General features: G+C 45.6%; 3 non-coding genes across 3 annotated transcripts; all 3 read right to left on the bottom strand.

The window, feature by feature from the left end:
- Positions 1-7659: 7659 nt before the first annotated feature.
- trnah-gug (transfer RNA histidin (anticodon GUG)) lies at positions 7660-7731 on the bottom strand. Its single transcript has one exon. It is a non-coding gene; the product is annotated as a tRNA-His (tRNA).
- Positions 7732-8605: 874 nt separating this feature from the next.
- On the bottom strand, positions 8606-8677 carry trnah-gug (transfer RNA histidin (anticodon GUG)). The gene has a single exon. It is a non-coding gene; the product is annotated as a tRNA-His (tRNA).
- A 3408-nt stretch (positions 8678-12085) lies between these two features.
- On the bottom strand, positions 12086-12167 carry trnas-cga (transfer RNA serine (anticodon CGA)). Its single transcript has one exon. It is a non-coding gene; the product is annotated as a tRNA-Ser (tRNA).
- Between the last annotated feature and the right edge of the window lie 11825 nt (positions 12168-23992).

Here is a 23992-nt window from a genome sequence, read left to right as displayed (position 1 = left end):
GTAAAATCAATAAACAGTGTTTTCTGCATAACCAAACCCTTGTTTTGGCTCTTTCTTTATACTTTCATTTTTTATACAGTACATTCTTAAAACATATTACTGGAATCAATTTAATACATGGTCCACGTAAAATGACATAACCATAACAGACTGTTTCTATATGCTTCATAAGGACTAAGCATTTGACCAAGAGTCCATATAAGCATATTAAACATATTAAGCAAGGTACTATTCATCTGAACTGAACACTTGAGCTAGCTCTCTGTAATACAAAATAAACACTTCAATTTGATGAGTATAACAAACATTTTTAAACCAATACTGTAATCATACAAAACTATATCATTAGTAGTACCACTTTTGATCCCCACATATAAACAGCATTTTTCATTGCTTTAGTCGATTTGCTCTAATCCACTGGGGGCTTGGTTTTGGGCTGGGCCTTCATGATTTTAGGGCTCCACACAAAGCCAGACCTTTCCCTATCCTATCTTATTTTTGCCTTGTTCTTCTGTAAACGCGGCGTCATCTCAAGAAGTATCTCACTACACACGAAACCACTGAAACAGACTTAAAACGATGTAGTATACATGCCAGACCAGTATGTGGCACTGTAATTCTGCCACAGAGATACACTAAAAACGGAGAAGAAGACTGGGAGCATGCGCATAAACCTTGTGCGCTGTATACAAACCCAACACAACAACAAGAAAAGATAGTAAAGTTAGTAAAGCTAATAGGCTCAGTAGGTTCTGTAACACAAACACAAGCATGTAGTTCACCATTGTTGTTGTTGTTGCTGTTACGTGATGTAGCGGTGTCTGACTAGAGTTGAGACGTGGGGTGATGTAATATATATATAAATGTAATGAATGAATGAATGATGACATTGTCGTTTCACAAAATATACGGATTGGCCATACACACAAAAACGCAAAGGTGTCATGTTCAGATTTATCCACTCTGGGACCCGGTTTAAAAAAAATAACGGTTTCAGGCTCCCAAACCGCCAGATCCGATACAAAATTTTTATATATACAGCTAAACGCATCTCCGTGTGTATGGGCCTTCAGTAAGTCTATTTAAAAATGGTTGAGAAACACCAGCTGGAGTTTGAAAATGTGAACTTATTGGTTAACTCCCATTTTGGTTCTGCATGTGCACTTCTCAGTAGTCTAATTGATGCTTCTGTCACACCCATGAACGTTTGTTGTTTTCATTCCCCATGTGCTCAGTTTGACCCAATTTCTGTCTCTCTTTCATTAGTTAGTTCACCTGTGTTTTGTTAATCTTCCTCACCTGTCAGTCCCTCGTTAGCAACCCTACTTTAGTTCTAGCCTGTTCAGTTTTCCTTTGTCTGGTATTGTGAATACTGCAGTCTCCTGTCTGCCTTCTGTGAATTACCCTTCTGTGGATTTATTAAAGACTATTTGACTTGCTCTTCATCTTCGTGCATGTTTTATAGACCACGTTACGTGACAGAATACCAGACCCGAAAAAGTGAAAAGAGTAAGCTGCGCTTTTTCCCCCCCGTTTGTTTTTTAATTTTGGAAAGTGTTTCGTTTGTTTTTTGTTATGGAACTCGCTGCCAGATTCACCGCATTAGCCCGTAAAGACCTGCCCTTCTTGGACTATGCGGTTGAGTTCAGCCAACTCGCCGTTATAACGGCATTCGACGACGCAACGCTGAACTCACTGTTCTGGATCGGGGCTAATTACCATTGCCCCATCGACCTCCCAGACACCACTGGACTGTGCTGGAGGGAGGCAATCATCTGGTGTCTGGAGAGCATCTACCCCCGATCCAGAACACAGCCAGAGCCCAGCCGACCATTACCCCGCAGCGCGGAGCATAAACTGGAGCCCACCACTGATGGAGACTTTTAATAGACTTTTTTTCTGATGTACCCAGTCTTCCGTCATCATCTGCCTGTCCTGTTACGGCCATGGAGGCCATTTATGAACTCCCCATCTGTCCTGAACTGTCAGCCTGTCGTGAATTACCTGTCTTTCCCGTCACGACCATTGATGTTGTGCCTGAACTGTCGCTGCCATGAACTGCCTGCCCGTATTGAACTGTCTGTCTGCCCCGTCTCGTTGATGGCGATCATTCTCCTGTCTGCTGGACTCCCGGTGTTGCGATCTGGTGTGTGTGGGCAGCACACAACATCCCAGAAAGCCCTGATACTCACAAATTCCCACCCTCCATCTCCTGCCTCCTCCTATCTTCCCTGCGGCTTCAGCTCCGCCACCACTGTCTCCTGGCAGCCCCTCTGCTCACCCTCAGCCCAACATCTGTGCGGTGGGATCACCGCAGGTCTGCCAGTCTCCATCGGCATCGTGGCTGGCGGATCCCTTGTCTCCGCCTCCAGCCTCTGAGTCCCGGACTCCGCCTCGGCCCTTCGACCCAGCGGCTCCACCATGGCCCCTAGCTCCTTCCTCTTTGCTGTGGCCCATCAGACCACCAGCTCCGTGGGGCTCCCTCATTCCTCCGGCTCTGCCTTGGTCAGTCGTTGACCATCCACCACCTCGGGTCTCCACTCCTCTGGCTACACCTCGTCCCTCTGTCCTCCGGCTCTGTGGCCTTCCGGATCCTCCCCGTCGCCCTGGCTCATCGGCTCTCCATCTCCGCCTTAGGCTCCACCTCCACCTGCTCCACCGCCGTCGGTCAGCCCCCTGGAGTCGTCAGCCCTTCCTCCACCATGGCTCCTCCCTCCTTCGGCTCCACCATGGGTCGCCTTCATGGTTGCAGCCTGGGTTCCGCCTGGCTCCTCCTGCTCCAAGTCCCTCATGTCCTCTCCCTGGCTCCTCCCTCCGTCTGATACACCTTGGCTCCTTCTGTCTCCGTCCTGGCACCTCCTGTCTCCATCCTGGACTCTCGTCCCGGGAGTCCATCCTCTGCCCAAACCTCCTCCTGGGTTGTCCACCTGCCTTCCTTCCAGCCCTTTGCCATCACCTGTTACCATCCCTTCTCCACTCCTTTTTGTCCTCCTCCTAAGTCCCCCTCCGTCCCTCCCTTTTTTACTGCGGTGCGAGGCCATGCCTTCCGGGAGGGTAACAAACTGTCACACCCATGGAAGTTTTGTTATTTCCATTCCCCATGTGCTCAGTTTGACCCAGTTTGTCTCTCTTTGATTAGTTAGTTCACCTGTGTCTTGTTAATCTTCCTCACCTGTCAGTCCATCTTTAGCAACCCTTCTTTAGTTCTAGCCTATTCAGTTCTCCTTTGTCCGGTATTGTGAATGTTGCCCCTACGTGTGTCTTCTGCCTGCCTTCTGTGAATTACCCTTCTGTGGATTTGTTAAAGACTATTTGACTTGCTCTTCATCTTCGTGCGTGTTTTATAGACCGTGTAATGTGACAGCTTCCTTATTATAAAGAAGAAAACACAGGTGCATCCTATACAGAAGTCTTGTTTGTTGAACCACCTGACATGCATGACTCTGGGTTTCAAACAATGGTGCATCTATTGTATTTCTTTGTTTTGCGTGCTTGTTATTTGCATTTAATTTATTGTTACTGAATCTAATAAGATACATTAATTTAAAAAGTTAAAGTGTTTGAATAAACCATCCATTTTTCTAAATTCTTAAAACGGGAATGCATCTTGCTTTAGTAATATTTATTAAGAATTTTCTGATTAAAGCTCCAACAACATTTAACAGATTTTTTTTAAGTGCAAGTGACATGAACGTGAGCAAGAATATCATACTTAACACATAGCCCATCAAACATTTGCATTTATTACTCAATTCTTGCAGACTCTTTCTTTCCTCCAGTAAAAGAGTGCGTACGCATGGTCTAGAGTGTCCATACGATGCACACATATTTACGTCTAGTTTATTTATTATAAATCCCGATATGCACGTTGAAAATTGCGTACGCACATTTCCATGCCCATTTTGTGTGTACACAACGTTTATACATCAGGCCCCAGCTCTGCCGCTGACTCACTACTAGAGCGGTGTTCGTTCCTCCTCGGGGGGACCCACAGTGTCTCGCATTTTTGTGCGTCTCCCTTGCTTGGCACACCTAAGTCTGATGGTCTGCTCGTTAGGAGAGAGCGCTCATGAAGTGAACTGAGTGAGTCAGATAAGAGAGACCTAGGAAACTTGCAGTGCTGTGGGTCCCCAGGGTCAGTACTGAAAAACCCCGGTCCACAGGATGAGACATGGCCGCCTGCTTTCTTCTAGTTGGGACCACTGTTTTGTCTGCTGCAGGGCTAGCTTGCAGTCTTGGCTGGGTGACTGAGCTGGCTAGGATGCAAGAGGGTCAGTATCGCACGAGAACAGGGCAGAGTCACTACATTACAGGGCAGGTCCCCGTAGTCGTGGCCGTACCCGCCAGCGATAACCATTCCTAATGATTTGTTACAATTCCTAATACATTCTAAATTATTCCTAACACTTTCGAACTAATTCCTAATACAAATCCTAACAATCCCAACATCCAATGGTCTAAGTCCTAACAACTCCTAACAGGTCCTAACGGGGCAGAGCAGCCATGGGTCGAACGGGGCAAAACAGCCATTGGCCGAAACATAGTCATGTGTGAAGCCACGTGATTACATACATAAAAAGAGCGCAAGCGCGAGGATGTCTAGTTTATCAAGGTTAAGGCGAATTTGCTATTCTTTAGACATGGAACGTATTTTTAGTCAGTTTGATGTTTTCGGATAACGTGAGGGGAGTGGAAGAGCAGCCATGGTGGACAGGCTCCTACTGAGGCACAGCTCATGGCCAGCATCAGCCGAGGTGAACTGGCAAAGCACTGTAGGTGGCGGACGCGCAGGGCTGAGGAGATCTGGGCCATGATTTCAGGGCTGCTGGAATCAGTGTGGGAGCTAACTGACACTACAGGGTTTCGCCAGGTTAACCCTGACAGCATGCACCATGTCTGGGAGATGCAACAAAAACACCTGGAGTGCATCCAGGACCCTCCACATGTAGAGTTGTACACAAAGACGGGGACACTCCAGAAGGGTGGCAAAGTCCTAAATGTGCTTAGGTGTGGCAGGGATTCATCCTCGCTGGAGAGTTTTCACCGCCACCAGAGTGCCTTCATTCCTGGTAAATTCTGAATGTTAAATTGCAGTATGTTCTGTAGATTTTTAAGTTGGAAAGATTGCTATTGTGTCAGCATTATAGAAGTAGAACGCTGGGTACTACCTGGATTTGGCTTGTTTTCATGGAATTTACTACCAGCTGCTTGTCTCATTATTCTATGTTACTGTTCTATAACTGTGTCATTAAATTTAGAACAGGGCAAAAGGGACTGCTATGGGTGGGGGAAAAGAAAAAATGAGAAAAAAAACAAGGGGGAAAGGGGAAATGAGGAGAAATATAAAGGGAAAGTGCAAAAAATAAGGGGAAAAAAGGGGGAAATTAATTGAAACAAATTAAATTGAAAGAGTATTTTTTTAACAGTTTTTCACCTTTTCACTTATTTTAACTAACAAATTACAGAAATGTCAATATTTCGACCTATTTTACCTCATCACAAAACAACTCCTTATATTCCTTTTTGTAAAATTGAAAGAATAAGACATACAAAACATACATCCACAAATACGGTTTATTCCAAAAGCTCAAATATGACATGCATACATAATAATCAGAAGTCAGAAAGAGCTTTATTGCCAAGTATGCCTGCGCATATAAGGAATTTGTTTTAATGTCACAAGCTTTCAGTGCACAGAGACAACAACAACACACAGACAATAAAAATAGCATGAGAATAAAAATTCACATATGCAAATATAAATAAACAAAAACAGAAAATTTAATTGAAAAGTAAAATAAATTGTATGTAAAGTTGTGATATAGATAGAACAGAATAGGAATAGAATAGAATGAGATGTAGGGATGTACTAGGATGTGGGGTGGTAACAAATAAAATATAAGGTTATTTCACATTTTTATTGAACGATTGGGGAGGGGGGACATCTAATTGTTTTCGTGTTTTTAATGCGTTGTGTTTTTGAAAAGTTAAGGTTTTAAAGAAGAGTCTTTACAAGAATTTGAGCTTTTTTTCAAGTTTCCTTAAGAACAATCTTAAGGAAAAAGATAAGAACATTCTTAAGAATAATTTTTTTGGAATTCATAATATTCTTAATTTTTTTTATTATTACTTTAAAAAATAATAAGAAAATGGCAGTTATGAAAACTTTTTTCTTAAGAATCTTTCGTGAATCTGACCCCAGGTGTGGCAAACAAGGGAGATGCTCAAAAATGATGACAGTCAGCAGCAGAGCTGGACCGGCATTACAGCAAGCTGAGGCCATCAACAACAAGACAGCAGGCCCGAGCAAGGACTTGAACCCTGGACCCTCAGATTTAAAGTCTGACGCTCTACCAACTGAGCTTTCCAGGCCCTTGCACAATGCAAGGTCTGCTACGTTTTATACAAGAGCAGTTTCCCCTCAAACCACCCAGCAGAAGCTCATTTGCCACACGCGCTATGGGATGAGGGACACAAGGAATTACAGCAGCGAGACCGAAGGCAAAAGGTCTTGGATGGCACAATTATCGGCGCAGGAAGCTAAAGCAAATGGGCCCGTAGTCGGCAGGGTTCGAACCTGCGCGGGCAGTTATGAAAACTTTTTTCTTAAGAATGTTTCGTGAATCTGACCCCAGGTGTGGCAAACAAGGGAGATGCTCAAAAATGCTGACAGTCAGCAGCAGAGCTGGACCGGCATTACAGCAAGCTGAGGCCATCAACAACAAGACAGCAGGCCCAAGCAAGGACTTGAACCCTGGACCCTCAGATTTAAAGTCTGATGCTCTACCAACTGAGCTATCAGGCTCTTGCACAATGCAAGGTCTGCTACATTTTATACAAGAGCAGTTTCCCCTCAAGCCGCCCAGCAGAAGCTCATTTGCCACACGCACTATGGGATGAGGGACACAAGGAATTACAGCAGCGAGACCGAAGGCAAAAGGTCTTGGATGGCACAATTATCGGCACAGGAAGCTAAAGCAAATGGGCCTGTAGTCAGCAGGGTTCGAACTTGCGTGGGAAGACCCCAAAGAATTTCGAGTCCATCGCCTTAGGCTTCAGAAACAAAATCCAGCTGAAGGATGAGGTGGCTAAAACAGCCCGGCGTCCCCGTTGCTCGACGCAAAAGGCTGCGATGTCCCGGATTCTAACCGGGGTTGCTGCAGCCACAACACAGAGTACTAACCACTATACCAGGGGAGGCGAACGTCGGACTCGGAGAGCCGCAGCCCTGCAGAGTTTTGCTTCAACCCTAATCAGACCCATATGAACAAGCTAATCAATAGGAAGCTACAGGCAGGTGAGATTTAATTAGGGTTGGAGCTGAACTCTCCAGGGCTGCGGCTCTCCAGGACCGGAGTTCGCCACCCCTGCACTATACGATCACTGCGTGCCGCTGGCCCACGGCTGCAAAAAGGTCCAGCGGCGTGTTTCTCCGTTGCAAAGGGGGAGCGCAAAAGCATGCTAGGGACGTGCAGGTGAATAAAGTAGTCAGCAGGGTTCAAACCTGCGTGGGGGGACCACAATGGACTTCAAGTCCATCGCCTTAACCTCTTGGCCACGACTACGGATGGCAGCGGCCTGCCAGCTCTCTTGGCTGCAGGGAGGCAAGACAGGACGCCACCAAGCTTCAGACACAAAATCCAGCTGACGGCAAAGGGATGCCGTGACCCAGATTTGAACCGGGGTTGCTGCGGCCACAACACAGAGTACTAACCACTATACGATCACGGCACACCACTGGCCCACAGCTGTGATATGGGCCAGCAGTGTGTTTGTCCGATGCAGTGAGGGAGCTGAAACGCGTGCTAGGGATGTGAAAAAATGGCAGGGCTGCTTCTCCTCAGCATGCAGGCAAACAGAGTAGTCGGCAAGATTCAAATCTGCGCAGGAAAATCCCAATGGATTTCTAGTCCATGGCCTAGGCAAGACAGGACACCACCAAGCTTCAGAAACAAAATCCAGCTGAAGGATGAGGTGGCTAAAACAGCCCGGCGTCCCCGTTGCTCGACGCAAAACGTTGCCATGTCCCGGATTCTAACCGGGGTTGCTGCGGCCACAACACAGAGTACTAACCACTATACCAGGGGTGGCGAACGTCGGACTCAGAGAGCCGCAGCCCTGCAGTTTTGCTTCAACCCTAATCAGACCCATATGAACAAGCTAATCAAGGTCTCAAGGGTTACTAGAAAGCTACAGGCAGGTGAGTTTTAATTAGGGTTGGAGCTGAACTCTCCAGGGCTGCGGCTCTCCAGGACCGGAGTTCGCCACCCCTGCACTGTACGATCACGGCGTGCCGCTGGCCCACGGCTGCAAAAAGGTCCAGCGGTGTGTTTCTGCGTTGCAGAGGGGGAGCGCAAAAGCATGCTAGGGATGTGCAGGTGAATAACGTAGTCAGCAGGGTTCAAACCTGCGTGGGGGGACCACAATGGACTTCAAGTCCATCGCCTTAACCTCTTGGCCACGACTACGGATGGCAGTGGTCTGCCAGCTCTCTTGGCTGCAGGGAGGCAAGACAGGACGCCACCAAGCTTCAGACACAAAATCCAGCTGAAGGATGAGGTGGCAAAAAGGAGCCCGACATCCCCGTTGCTCGATGGCAAAAGGCTGCCGTGACCCGGATTTGAACCGGGGTTGCTGCAGCCACAACGCAGAGTACTAACCACTATACGATCACGGCACACCACTAGCCCACAGCTGTGGTATGGGCCAGCAGTGTGTTTGTCTGATGCAGTGAGGGAGCGGAAACACGTGCTAGGGATGTGAAAATATGGCAGGGCCCCTTCTCCTCAGCATGCAGGCAAATGGAGTAGTCAGCAGGATTCAAACCTGCACAGGGAAATCCCAACAGATTTCTAGTCCATGGCCTTAAACGCTCAGCTAAGACTTCTTTTACCCGGTTAGTCAACGAGGACAAAGCAGGCTGCTACATCTCATCCTGTGGAGAGGGGTTTTTCAGTGCTGACCCTGGGGTCCGACAGCACTTCACGTTTCCTAGGTCTCTCTTATCTGAACCGAGTGACAGTTCAGTTCATGAGCGCTCTTTCCTAACAAGTTGACCATCAGACTCAGGGGCCGGATTCACAAAAATCTTCTTCAGAAAAAAGTTAAGTAATTTATTTCGATAAATTCCGCAGAACCGGGGTTGCTGCAGCCACAACGCAGAGTACTAACCACTATACGATCACGGCACACCACTGGCCCACAGCTGTGATACGGGCCAGCAGTGTGTTTGTCCGATGCAGTGAGGGAGCGGAAACGCGTGCTAGGGATGTGAAAAAATGGCAGGGCCACTTCTCCTCAGCATGCAGGCAAATGGAGTAGTCGGCAGGATTCGAATCTGCGCAGGAAAATCCTAACAGATTTCTAGTCCATGGCCTTAACCGCTCAGCTAAGACTTCGTTTACCTGGTTACTCAATGAGGACTAAGCAGGCTGCTACATCTCATCCTGTGGAGAGGGGTTTTTCAGTGCTGACCCTGGGGTCCGACAGCACTTCACGTTTCCTAGGTCTCTCTTATCTGAACCGAGTGACAGTTCAGTTCATGAGCGCTCTTTCCTAACAAGTTGACCATCAGACTCAGGGGCCGGATTCACAAAAATCTTCTTCAGAAAAAAGTTAAGTAATTTATTTCGATAAATTCCGCAAAGTTCGTAAGAATGTTCTTAAGTGCAGTTCTTGAAAAATTCTCAAATGTGTTCTTAAGAACATTTTAGTTTTTTCGTAAGAAAAAAAATGACATTCTTTATCTGATTCAATACATGACTGAAGACACACTGATAAACTCAGACTTAAAGGAATGTCTATTTGCACTTCCTGCAGATTACCCTAATAATTATAATTAGGCGCGCGCACTATTTTCGTCGCTACCAGCTTGACTGGCGCTCGGCTTCGTGTTTTAAATGCGCTGTGTTTTTGAAAAGTTAAGGTTTTAAAGAAGAGTCTTTACAAGAATTTGAGTTTTTTTTTAAGTTTCCTTAAGAACAATATTAAGGAAAAAGATAAGAACATTCTTAAGAATAATTTTTTTGGAATTCATAGTATTCTTAATTTTTTTTATTATTACTTTAAAAAATAATAAGAAAATGGCAGTTATGAAAACTTTTTTCTTAAGAATGTTTCGTGAATCTGACCCCAGGTGTGGCAAACATGGGAGATGCTCAAAAACGCTGACAGTCAGCAGCAGAGCTAGACAGGCATTACAGCAAGCTGAGGCCATCAACAACAAGACAGCAAGCCCGTGCAGAGACTTGAACCCTGCACCCTCAGATTAAAAGTCTGATGTTCTACTAACTGAGCTATTCAGGCTCTTGCACAATGCAAGGTCTGCTATGTTTTATACAAGAGCAGTTTCCCCTCAAGCCGCTTCTCCAGGACCGGAGTTCGCCACCCCTGCACTATACGATCACGGCGTGCCGCTGGGCCACGGCTGCAAAAAGGTCCAGCGGCGTGATTCTCCGTTGCAGAGGGGGAGCGCAAAAGCATGCTAGGGACATGCAGGTGAGTAACGTAGTCAGCAGGGTTCAAACCTGCGTGGGGGGACCACAATGGACTTCAAGTCCATCGCCTTAACCTCTTGGCCACGACTACGGATGGCAGTGGCCTGCCAGCTCTCTTGGCTGCAGGGAGGCAAGACAGGACGCCACCAAGCTTCAGACACAAAATCCAGCTGAAGGATGAGGTGGCAAAAAGGAGCCCGACATCCCCGTTGCTCGATGGCAAAAGGCTGCCGTGACCCGGATTCGCTGCGGCCACAACGCAGAGTACTAACCTCTATACGATCACGGCACACCACTGGCCCACAGCTGCGATATGGGCCAGCAGTGTGTTTGTCTGATGCAGTGAGGGAACGGAAACGTGTGCTAGGGATGTGAAAAAATGGCAGGGCCGCTTCTCCTCAGCATGCAGGCAAACAGAGCAGTCGGCAGGATTCGAATCTGCGCAGGAAAATCCTAACAGATTTCTAGTCCATGGCCTTAACCGCTCAGCTAAGACTTCGTTTACCTGGTTACTCAATGAGGACTAAGCAGGCTGCTACATCTCATCCTGTGGAGAGGGGTTTTTCAGTGCTGACCCTGGGGTCCCACAGCACTTCACGTTTCCTAGGTCTCTCTTATCTGAACTGAGTGACAGTTCAGTTCATGAGTGCTCTTTCCTAACAAGTTGACCATCAGACTCAGGGGCCGGATTCACAAAAATCTTCTTCAGAAAAAAGTTAAGTAATTTATTTCGATAAATTCCGCAAAGTTCGTAAGAATGTTCTTAAGTGCAGTTCTTGAAAAATTCTCAAATGTGTTCTTAAGAACATTTTAGTTTTTTCGTAAGAAAAAAAATTACAGTTTTTATCTGACTCAATACATGACTGAAGACACACTGATAAACTCAGACTTAAAGGAATGTCTATTTGCACTTCCTGCAGATTATCCTAATAATTATAATTAGGCGCGCGCACTATTTTCGTCGCTACCAACTTGACTGGCGCTCGGATTCGTGTTTTTAATGCGCTGTGTTTTTGAAAAGTTAAGGTTTTAAAGAAGAGTCTTTACAAGAATTTGAGCTTTTTTTAAAGTTTCCTTAAGAACAATCTTAAGGAAAAAGATAAGAACATTCTTAAGAAGAATTTTTTTGGAATTCATAATATTCTCAATTTTTTTATTATTACTTTAAAAAATAATAAGAAAATGGCAGTTATGAAAACTTTTTTCTTAAGAATGTTTCGTGAATCTGACCCCAGGTGTGGCAAACATGGGAGATGCTCAAAAATGCTGACAGTCAGCAGCAGAGCTGGACTGGCATTACAGCAAGCTGAGGCCATCAACAACAAGACAGCAGGCTTGTGCAGGGACTTGAGCCCTGCACCCTCAGATTGAAAGTCTGATGCTCTACCAACTGAGTTATCCAGGCTCTTGCACAATGCAAGGTCTGCTACGTTTTATACAAGTGCAGTTTCCCCTCAAGCCGCCAAGCAGAAGCTCATTTGCCACACGCTCTATGGGATGAGGGACACAAGGAATTACAGCAGCGAGACCGAAGGCAAAAGGTCTTGGATGGCACAATTATCGGCACAGGAAGCTAAAGCAAACGGGCCCGTAGTCGGCAGGGTTCGAACCTGCACGGGAAGATCCCAGTGGATTTCGAGTCCATCGCCTTAACCTCTCGGCCACAACTACGCCTGGCAGCGGCCTGCCAGCTCTCTTGGCTGCAGGGAGGCAAGACAGGACACCACCAAGCTTCAGACACAAAATCCAGCTGAAGGATGAGGTAGCTAAAACAGCCCGGCGTCCCCGTTGCTCGACGCAAAAGGCTGCCATGTCCTGGATTCTAACCGGGGTTGCTGCGGCCACAACACAGAGTACTAACCACTATACCAAGGGTGGCGAACGTCGGACCCAGAGAGCCGCAGCCCTGCAGAGTTTTGCTTCAACCCTAATCAAACCCACATGAACAAGCTAATCAAGGTCTGAAGGGTTACTAGAAAGCTACAGGCAGGTGAGTTTTAATTAGGGTTGGAGCTGAGCTCTCCAGGGCTGCGGCTCTCCAGGACCGGAGTTCGCCACCCCTGCACTATACGATCACGGAGTGCCGCTGGTCCACGGCTGCAAAAAGGTCCAGCGGCGTGTTTCTCCATTGCAGAGGGGGAGCGCAAAAGCATGCTAGGGACGTGCAGGTGAATAACGTAGTCAGCAGGGTTCAAACCTGCGTGGGGAGACCTCAATGGATTTCAAGTCCATCGCCTTAACCTCTCGGCCAAGAACGGGGCAAAAGGGACTGCTATGGGTGGTGGAAGTAAGTTTATATTATTATTATTATTATTATGAGGTAGTTATTTAAATTTGTATTTACATACATCACTTTTATTATATAAATGTCAGGTATTAAAGTTTATTATTATTATTATGTAATTATTATTAGTAATATTGTTATTATAGTTCTTTAAATTTAAATATGTGTGTGTGTGTGTGTGTAATTTTCATGTATATAATTCTATTCTTAATAATAAACTTTTTGTGGTAGTTAAGATTATTATATATGTAATTATTTCAATTTGTTTATATATTCCCTATTTATATTCCTTTGTATTATATAAATGATGGTGGATTTAAGCTTTTTTGAATAAACCTATTTGGTAGCAAGGATATAATATATGTAATTATATTTATTTGTATGTTTGTTTATATATTTATTTTTTGTTATTATTATTATTATTATTATTATTATTATCTTTTCACAGATCTGCAACAGATCACTGGAACTGTGCGTAGTCCCTGCCTGCTTCAAATGCTCCACCATCATCCCCGGCCAAAAGAAACCCAAGATAACAGGATTTAATGACTACATACCTTTGGCTCTAACATCTGTGGTCATGAAGTCGTTTGAGAGGCTGGTGTTGGCTTATCTGAAGGACAGCACTGGACCATTACTGGACCCACTGCTCTTATCCCTCTACACTAGGGCTGCAACATAAACCGCATGCGATTGTAATGCACATCTCATCAGTAAAGCTGGTTCTGTTGATTAGTAGTAAATCTCCATCACATGCTTTCAGATGAAGTAGCATTTACTACACAGAGCCGTAGTTCACTGACAAGCTACGCAAAATCACATTCATAATCGCAGGCTATTTGTCTGAACATCAACAGAACCGGCCTTACTGACGAGATGCGCATGACAATCGCATGCGATTTATCGTGCAGCCCTACTCTACACCAACGACTTCACCTCTAAAGACCCCTCTGTCAAGCTCCTGAAGTTCGCAGATGACACTACAGTCATCGGTCTCATCCAGGACGGAGACGAGTCTGCTTACAGACAGGAGGTTAAAGAGCTGGCTGTCTGGTGCAGTCAAAACAACCTGGAGCTGAACACGCTCAAAACAGTGGAGGTGATCGTGGATGAAGGCTGTCTTGTTGTTGATGGCCTCAGCTTGCTGTAACGCTGGTCCAGCTGGACCTAGCTGAAGAGCTGACTGTCAGCTAGAGTGGTGTTCGGTCCTGCTCTGTGGGACTCACAGCGTTTTTGTGCATCTCCCTTGTTTGGCACACCTGGGGTCAGATTCACGAAACATTCTTAAGAAAAAAGTTTTCATAACTGCCACAAAATTAAGAATATTATGAATTCCAAAAAAATTCTTCTTAAGAATGTTCTTATCTTTTTCCTTAAGATTGTTCTTAAGGAAACTTAAAAAAAACTCAAATTCTTGAAAAGACTCTTCTTTAAAACCTTAGTAAATAACTTCTTCAAGTTAGGCTAGCCCCAGACTTGTCTTAAATCCCAAATAGCAAGATTGATTTAATGAATATATTGGGTTATTTCAAATTAGTTGTTATATTTAAGAATATTAACAACACCAGCTACATATAATACATAGTATTACTGTAGCAGTGTTGACACACATACCGGAAGTGTTCACTCGGAAGAGAGGGCAAAAACACAACACAAAAATGAACGAAAGAGATCGCTGCAAATTGAGACAGGCTTTTTAAAAGTAACTTTTCAAAAAGACAAAGCCGAGCGCCAGTCAAGCTGGTAGCGATGAAAATAGTGCGCGCGCCTAATTATAATTATTAGGGTAATCTGCAGGAAACACATATAGGCGCTTCGTGGACAAAAGCCCGTTCAAATAGGTTGCCATTGGACGCATAGGAGGTGCGATGGCACACTTCTAAGAAAATCCCACGTGCAACTTATTTCAACAGGCTTACCATAGTAGTTTTGCCCCATTGAATGCCATACAAAGTTCCGTGACCCTACGATTTGGGGTCCCTGGGACCCTTCTAGAAAAATCCCACTCTGAACCTATTTGAATGGGTTTTCCATAGTAAATTAGTGGACACGGCTCGGAGATTTCCGATTGACCCGAGTGCGCCATTTGCTAATCGTCACGGTCCCCTCATGCGGGCGGAAAAGTTTGGTGACCCTACGACCTCGTTTAGGGGTCAAAAGGTCAAAAAAGGGACTGAGTGTCCGCCAAACTGCTACACGATTATTTGGTGAATGGGACGTCCCCCGTTCGGAGATGACGGGTCATAGGACCTCGAGATTCGGGATTCTGGCTACGTAGGGGCCCCTGAAGCACGGACCTTGCAGAAAAAAGTGGCCTTTCCAAACTTTAAACTCTCAAAAGGGTCTCGCTGTGTATGAGACAGAGAGGCCTGAAGCAGAGATTTTGTGTAGAAGTAGTGTTGCTTTCATCAACGAAACTTATGACTAAATATCGTCATCAACGAACCTTTATCACGTGACGAAAACGAGACGAGACGCAACGTAAATGCTGGTCATGTGACGATGACTATAATTAAATGTATAATGCAATATTGTTGACGAATAAAAACGAGACTAAATGTGGTTTACAAAATAAAAATTATGCTAAAATGTCTCTTCATTTTCGTTGACCAAAACGAGACGAAACGAAATGTTATAACGTTATAACGTCTCATTTAGTCGCGTTATTATTATTATTTTGCAGTATTTCTGTTTCCTGTGTCTCACTTCAGGGGCTGCATCAGGTCGCACTGCGCAGACGCAGGCGACGTCACTTCCTCAAGCCCCACTCGCGGCATTATTTAGAAGACGACAACAAGCAAAGTTAAGTCTGACACAGAGAAAGGGCCTTTCGCACCGCGGGAACCTTTTCATAGTACCAGAACTAATTGTGGAACTACCCACTTTTTGGCGTTTTCGCACCGCCGGAACTGGGTGCGATTTTAGTCGCACTAAAATCGCATTAAATAACTTGAAGAAGTTATTTACTAAGGTTTTAAAGAAGAGTCTTTTCAAGAATCCTCCTTTCCGTTCTTTCAATCGCTTTACGTATACGTCGACATTCCATGTCCATTATTGTGAAACCTGCGAGAAACAACAAAAACAGCTCCGATCACAGCATCCTCCATCCTCCTGTTTTTTAATGTTGTTCTTCTTTGTTTCTGTTGTTGAACGCCACGCACAAATGACGACGCTGTCGACCGGCTTACGTCACTTCTTAGTACACACCCTCGGAGCGAATGCAACCCTTTAAATGGTACTGGGAAATAGTTCACGCAAAAGCAGTGGTCAGCAGTGGTCAAGGGGTCATTCTATCACTATAGTAGGTAAGCAGACAAATAGTAGGTTCGTGGGATGGGGGCGGGGTCATGTGGTGGTCAGCAGTGGTCAGCACGCTGACCTGGATGGGAAATGGACAAATGGCAGGTAAGCGGGATGGGGGTCCGCATGCCAAAGTGTATGGGAAATGGACGAATAGCAGGTAAGCGGGACGGGGGTACCGGCCAAAAAGCGTCCACTTCCAACTTATTTGAATGGGGAGACCCCCTATGCAATAGGCCTGAAGTGAGACGTGGTGGCGCCCTGCTGTGGAGCATGGCTGAACTGTATTTGGGCATGCAGAGTCATGGCATGCAGAGTCATGTACAGCTGGACTATGTCGGCCTCCTCTTGTGATGACAAGGCAGTGATCATTCAGTTTAGACCAACCAGGTAGGCTGCCAGGGCATCAACTGCCTCCCAGCCCAAAACACCTCTGGAATCACACTGTGGACTCTGAAAATTGAGAAAAAAGCCAACCACAGTCCAATAAATATATACAGTGTTGTAGTAATAATTTTGCATTATACATGCATATATTTTAACATCACAAACGGTTGACAATAGGTGTTTTGCACTGCACCAGATACATTTTTTTTAAATAAAAGATAGTACAGGATAGCAACATTACCTGGCATGATGTGCTAGGACTTGCAGTGTCATCCTCCTCTTCCTCAGTGACCTCCTCATCAGGGGATTTGCGTCCAGTGTCACCCACCTGACTGGTCACCTGGGCCTCCACGACAGCTACTGGAGGGTCAGAGTCATCAGCCCTAAGGTCAGCTGCATGGCACACAGTCGTGTCAATTTCACTATCCTCTTCGGGCTCCTCTGGGGGGACTTCAGGCATGTCATTGTGGTGTGCAATCAACTGGTCGCCTCTATTGGATTGGGCCAACAAGTACTCCACTGCAATGCGCTCCCCTGCAATAATTTTTAAAACATTGTTAATGGGGAGAGGACACACACACACACACAAACACACACACACACACGCACCCACGCACACACAAACAAACAAACACAGGAGACAGAGAGGAATACTCCAATGCTCAGCATTTCCCTGAGAGATATCTTACCAGTGGGTTTTCCTGGAGGGGTAAATTCTGGCATCAAAGCCCGACCAAGGACCCGTTGGCTCATGTTGTTTAAATGAGACATTGTGCAGACATCAAATGTCCTGAGGGTTGAGGCCCCCACCACAGATACAGCTTCTTTTGCCCGGCTCATGTTCCACCTCGAGGCCCCCTCTAACATGTACATTTGTGTGTGCATGGCATTGCATCTCCATCCTAAGAATGAAAATGCACAGATTCAGTCAGCAATTATTTTAAACTGAGGACATACAAATTTAATGACACATTTATAGAACAGTAACACATAATAATGATACTGGTAGTAAATTCCATGAAAACAAGCCAAATCCAGGTAGCACCCAGGGTTCTACTTCTATAATGTTGACACAATAGCAATCTTTTCAACTTAAAAATCTACAGAACATACTGCAATTTAACATTCAGAATTTACCAGGAATGAAGGCACACTGGTGGCGGTGAAAACTCTCCAGCGAGGATGACCCCCTGCCACACCTAAGCACGTTTAATACTTTGCCACCCTTCTGGAGTGTCCCCGTCTTTGTGTACAACTCTACATGTGGAGGGTCCTGGATGCACTCGAGGTGTTTTTGTTGCATCTCCCAGACATGGTGCATGCTGTCAGGGTTAACCAGGCGAAACCCTGTAGTGTCAGTTAGCTCCCACACTGATTCCAGCAGCCCTGAAATCATGACCCGGATCTCCTCAGCCTTGCGCGTCCGCCGCCTACAGTGCTTCGCGAGTTCACCTGGACTGATGCTGGCCATGAGCTGTACCTCAGTGGGAGCCTGTCCACCATGGCTTCTCTTCCACTCCCCTCTCTTGGCCGCCTTAAGTTCTTTCACATCCTCCTGATCCCACTCAAAGATACAGGAGGAAAGTTTTGAACAAAAGGTACCATAGAGAGGGTGGTGCTCTGTAGAAAGGCCACAGTTGAATCTTCTCATAAAATGGAAGATATCTAGCCTCACAATAGACTTCCATGGCCGAAAAAGTTTTAACACCGCAGATGCACCTGTGGAGGGGAAAAAACAAAACATGCATTTGATTTCATTTCAACATACTTTTCAGTCATTATAATTTATTACAATTTCATTACACTGACTGTAATAATAATACTAATTACCATCACCAATAGGGAAAGGGGAACTTTTTTTACACCATTATTAACTTATATTGCAAAAATATATTGCAATGCACATTTGATCAAGTAGTAATTTGAAAATCTCACCTGACTGACTGCAGCAATCCCGGTCAACATAGATGACCTTAGGCTCTGGCTCGCCAGCATTCTGGTAGCGTCTGACGACGCCCTGGCACATCTCCTCCAGTCCTGAGCCTTCAGCTGTTGTCAGAACACTGTTCAGAACCTGGCCGAGCTCATTGCCAATGTTGGTCATCCATGCAGCCGTGTCCCCAATGCCACCAGCCAGCTTTTTGGTGATCTGAAAAACAAACAGAAGGAAAAATTAAGACATTCTGACAGGCTTAATTATACATTTTCTTCGTTTTGTTATGGTGCATTACAATATATATAACACAAATGCATTATGATGAAATTATATCTGGCTGAAAATAAACCTCATGCTCAAACATTCATGTATTGTACCTTCTTAGTAGAATCCATCTTCAGGATTCGGCCATAGGTGGAGGTAATCACCCCCTTCATCTCGTCCAAATGGCTGAGGATGTCGTTGGAGTGGACAGTCTCAAACCACTGGGCGAGTGGAAGTGGCCTGAAGGGTGCAGGTGCAGAAAAGGCAGGTGTCGTTGCAGACTGGACCAGGGCAACCTTTCTCAAATGATGCTCACAGTCAGAGAGGTACTGGATGGTCCGACGTGCCCACTCCTCACTGTGGACTTCCTCTACTGCTGACTGGAGGTAGGAGGAACTGTTGCCGCTGGTCCTTGGCCTGAGGAAGGTCACACATTTCCTGTCCAGGGCTAGCTGAGTGGTCAGCACCACTGGAAACAGGGTCCTGTGTGCCACATCCAGTTGTGAAAGGATGTCCTGGCTCCATGGGCATACTGGTGCTGTCCTCCAGCAGCTGTTTTAAGTGGCTGTATACCACCACAATAGATTGTGGAATTGGCAGAGTTTTTCCTTGTGTGTCCTTGGGCCTGTTCCGTGCTTGCTGAAACTCTTTCAAAAGCCGTAGGCAAACACATTCACAGACCCTGTGGATTTCAGGGTCCTGAGCTGCCTGCCCATGAGTCATGAACAATCTATGGAAAAGAAGGATGATATAATCTGAACTGTATACTGGGTTATAAACTAGTGAAGATCCAAATAGTCAAATTACCTCTCTGCTGCCTGCTGTCCTGGAGCAGAGCCACTCTGCTTCCTGGATGCTCTCCAAGGTCCTGTCAAAGCCTTCTTCTTAACCCTCTGGCTATATTTTGATGGTACCTTGTCCATGGCATGCAGAGCCATGTACAGCTGGACTATGTCGGCCTCCTCTTGTGATGACAAGGCAGTGATCGTTCGGTTTAGGCCAACCAGGTAGGCTGCCAGGGCATCAACTGCCTCCCAGCCCAAAACACCTCTGGAATCACACTGTGGACTCTGAAAATTGAGAAAAAAGCCAACCACAGTCCAATAAATATATACAGTGTTGTAGTAATAATTTTGCATTATACATGCATATATTTTAACATCACAAACGGTTGACAATAGGTGTTTTGCACTGCACCAGATACATTTTTTTTAAATAAAAGATAGTACAGGATAGCAACATTACCTGGCCTGATGTGCTAGGACTTGCAGTGTCATCCTCCTCTTCCTCAGTGACCTCCTCATCAGGGGATTTGGGTCCAGTGTCACCCACCTGACTGGTCACCTTGGCCTCCACAACAGCTACTGGAGGGTCAGAGTCATCAGCCCTAAGGTCAGCTGGCACACAGTCATGTCAATTTCACTATCATCTTCAGGCTCCTCTGGGGGGACTTCAGGCATGTCATTGTGGTGTGCAATCAACTGGTCGCCTCTATTGGACTGGGCTAACAAGTACTCAACTGCAATGCACTCCCCTGCATTCATTTTTAACACATTGTTAATGGGGAGAGGACACACACACACACACACAAACACAGGAAAGAGAGAGGAATACTCCAATGCTCAACATTGCCCTGCGAGATGTCTTGCCAGTGGATTTTCCTGGAGGGGTAAATTCTGGCATCAAAGCCCAACCAAGGACCCGTTGGCTCATGTTGTTTAAATGAGACATTAGGCAAACATCAAATGAGGTCCTGAGGGTTGAGGCCCCCACCATAGATACAGCTTCTTTTGCCCGGCTCATGTTCCACCTCGAGGCCCCCTCTACCATGTACATTTGTGTGTGCATGGCATTGCATCTCCATTCTAAGGATGAAAATGCACAGATTCAGTCACCAATTAATTTAAACTGAGGACATACAAATTTAATGACACAGTTATATAACAGTAACATAGAATAATGAGACAAGCAGCTGGTAGTAAATTCCATTAAAACAAGCCAAATCCAGGTAGTACCCAGGGTTCTACTTCTATAATGCTGACACAATAGCAATCTTTCCAACTTAAAAATCTACAGAACATACTGCAATTTAACATTCAGAATTTACCAGGAATGAAGGTACACTGGTGGCAGTGAAAACTCTCCAGCGAGGATGACCCCCTGCCACACCTAAGCACGTTTAATACTTTGCCACCCTTCTGGAGTGTCCCCGTCTTTGTGTACAACTCTACATGTGGAGGGTCCTGGATGCACTCCAGGTGTTTTTGTTGCATCTCCCAGACATGCTGTCAGAGTTAACCAGGCAAAACCCTGTTGTCTCCCACACTGATTCCAACAGCCCTGAAATCATGGCTTGGATCTCCTCAGCCCTGCGTGTCCGCCGCCTACAGAGCTTCGCCAGTTCACCTGGGCTGATGCTGGCCATGAGTTGTGCCTCAGTGGGAGCCTGTCCACCATGGCTTCTCTTCCACTCCCCTCTCTTGGCCGCCTTAAGTTCTTTCACATCCTCCTGATCCCACTCAAAGATACAGTAGGAAAGTTTTGAACAAAAGGTACCATAGAGAGGGTGGTGTCACGTTTCTGTTGTATTTGGTTTGTTTTCTCTGCGTTCCAGTTTGCCTGTGTTCCCCATGTTTGTTTCCACGATTTTAGATTAATTAGCTCCACACCTGTTTCAGTTCTCCCTAATTACATTTCCAGTACTTTAGTCCTGTGTTCTGCCCTGGTCCTTTGTCTGATATTAGTTGTGTCAACGTGTTGTGCGTCCCTGCTCCTTGATTCCTTGTGTTTGCTTTGTGGATTATAATTAAAGACTGTGTATTGGATTACTCCTGCGTTGTACGCTTTTACTAGCCACAAACCGTTACAGAATAGCAGACCTGTAAAGTGAGTAATATAAGCAGTGTTTTTCTTTCTTTTTTCTTTTGTTTCGCTCCTCTCTCTGTCAATGGATTTACCAGCCGTCCAGCTCCTATGCCTGGAGCAACGGGACCGTTTGCTGGAGGACCATACCAGGGACTTTTTAGATCTGGCGTGCCTTACGCACTTCCCTGACCGAGCGAGCGGTGTAAGGCACACCTGTCAGCGAATGGTCCCGAAGAGGATTTTGCCTCCGCTTTCGAGGAGTGGGTGCTGGAGAGAAATGGACTGTATTTCCCCGTCTGCCCCGCCAAGGAGGACATCTCCAGCCCCACTCACGAACCAGAGACCAGTCAGACGTTATCCCGCTGCACGTAACTATTGCCAGAGCCCACCGCAGACGGAGAGCCTGAGCCTGAGCCTGCCGCGACACGTGAGCCAGCGCGCATTCCCGCGACTGATCCTATCATCGCCCCAGAGCCTAAGTCTTAAGAATGTTCTGACCAAGTGCGTGAGCCGGCAACACCGTCCGTTCCTGAGGGAGATTTGTTGGAGATCGAGGGCTTGGAGGGAAGCCCTGCCCACACTCCTGCCACTGAAGGTGAGCTGCAACTGGCCACTGGACTATATATTGAGGAACTTATGGACTTTTTTTATATGGATTTGATTTACTGGGTTGGGGAGGTGATTCCCAGTGTTTCTATTTCTCCTGAATCTCTGCTGGTCCCGTCCAGCCCTCCTCCGTCTCCTGAGTCTCCGCTGGTTCCGTCCAACCCTCCGGTGTTTCCTGAGCTCCCTGTGACTCTTGTGTTCCCTCCTAGCCTCCCTCTCCCACTTCCTCTCCTAAATCCAGCCAGTTCCTCAGCTCTGTATCCACTGGTTCCTGCCAGTCCCTCAGCTCACCCTCAGTCAGCGCCAGCTGGGCACTCTGATCCGCTGCCTCGGGACTTCCAGTCTCCAGTCGCCTAGGCTAGGCTTTTGACTAAAAGGCATCATTTCCGTTTGGACGTTCTTGCTTACGGCTCTGAGCTTTGCTCCCTATTTCTGTACTTTGCTCGGATTCATCTAAGATTTTTACTTCAGCAGATCAGCACAGTGCTCAAACAACAAATTTTTGGCACAAACACTAAAACTAAAAACTGGAATAATACCACGAAAAAGAAGACTTTGCCTCCCACTGCCAGCAGCTTACATTCCGGAGACGGGAAAACACAGCTGCCCACATTCAAACAGAAGAGAAAGAAAATTCCTCCTGTTGAATCTATTTGCTGCATGAACTGCTGCAAACTTCTACAAAGGATTGCGGTTCTTGAAACAAAGTTACTTGCTGGACTTCCAAAACAGGCAGAACACTCAGCAGACCGTCGTCACGGACCCCCTCAGCATACAGCCGGTGAGTCCCATGAATCTAGTGAATCTCAACAGTTTATACCAAGTGTAGAGGAACAAGCCGAAACTGATTGTCACACTAATCGATGGCACAAACAGGAAGCGAGACCCAAAGGCAGTAGAGACATCAGATTGTCACGAGATTCTCATATTGCTGCCGTAGCATCGCCTACCCCAGATACGGCTATGACAAGGCTTGTGAATACTGGTATTCTACCACCCCCTACAGGGCTCTACGCTTACTTTTTTTTTTTGGAGCGCTTGGGCTCCTAATTTAAAAAATGTAGGAGCACGGTCAAAAATTTAGGAGTACCTTCTAATCAGTAATCAAAAATTCTTATAAAAAATTAACCTTCCCATTACGAGGTGATATTTGACTCGTTAAAGTGATTTACAGGGAATTTTTCTAACTTTATTAAAAGTATGTCAACTTTTATGTCAAATTAAAAAAATATATATTTATAAGCTTTTGAAATCAGTATTTAAGAAATAAATTTGTGCTACAGAGTTGGCACAAAAGAACATATAAGTGGCTTGTAGGTGTATTTTCAGACGTTTAATGAGGCTCAGAGTTCACATGAGTGCAATTAAATTCATAAATTCATGTTGAGGTTAATGTTTTAAATATAACATTTTGAATATAGAAATATTAAATGATTTAAATAACAGAAAAGATACTTTAAAAATTAAACTAAAACTGCCAGCAGGTGGCGGCAAGTCACTGATTTTATCACTGAATCATTCATTCAATTGATTCTTTCGAACGGCTGATACATTCAGGAACGAAGTACGTGACTGTCTTTATGAATGGGTAGTTGAACCATTGACTCACTAGATTCGTTTAAAAACGCAGTTCATTCATAAACGAAACACCGCTGTGTTTGAATGGAGATGCGCAGCGGCTCAGCTGTTACTTTGTTTGAAACTATTTTCGTTGACAAAATAGAGCAAAATAAGGCGAATGTGACTGAAGTGGTCGCACTGTAGAGCCCTGCCCTATACATATTGAGAACAGATTTGAAGCATTAATGAATGCGGGTGAGGAATACCCAAATGTGATTAAACATGGATCGGATC

This window comes from Sinocyclocheilus anshuiensis, unplaced genomic scaffold (assembly GCF_001515605.1).
Source record: "Sinocyclocheilus anshuiensis isolate Anshui unplaced genomic scaffold, SAMN03320099.WGS_v1.1 scaffold659, whole genome shotgun sequence".
In the NCBI taxonomy this organism is placed as follows: domain Eukaryota; kingdom Metazoa; phylum Chordata; class Actinopteri; order Cypriniformes; family Cyprinidae; genus Sinocyclocheilus; species Sinocyclocheilus anshuiensis.
The sequence above is the reverse complement of the archived record's forward strand: the minus strand, read 5'-3'. Positions and strand labels throughout refer to the sequence as shown.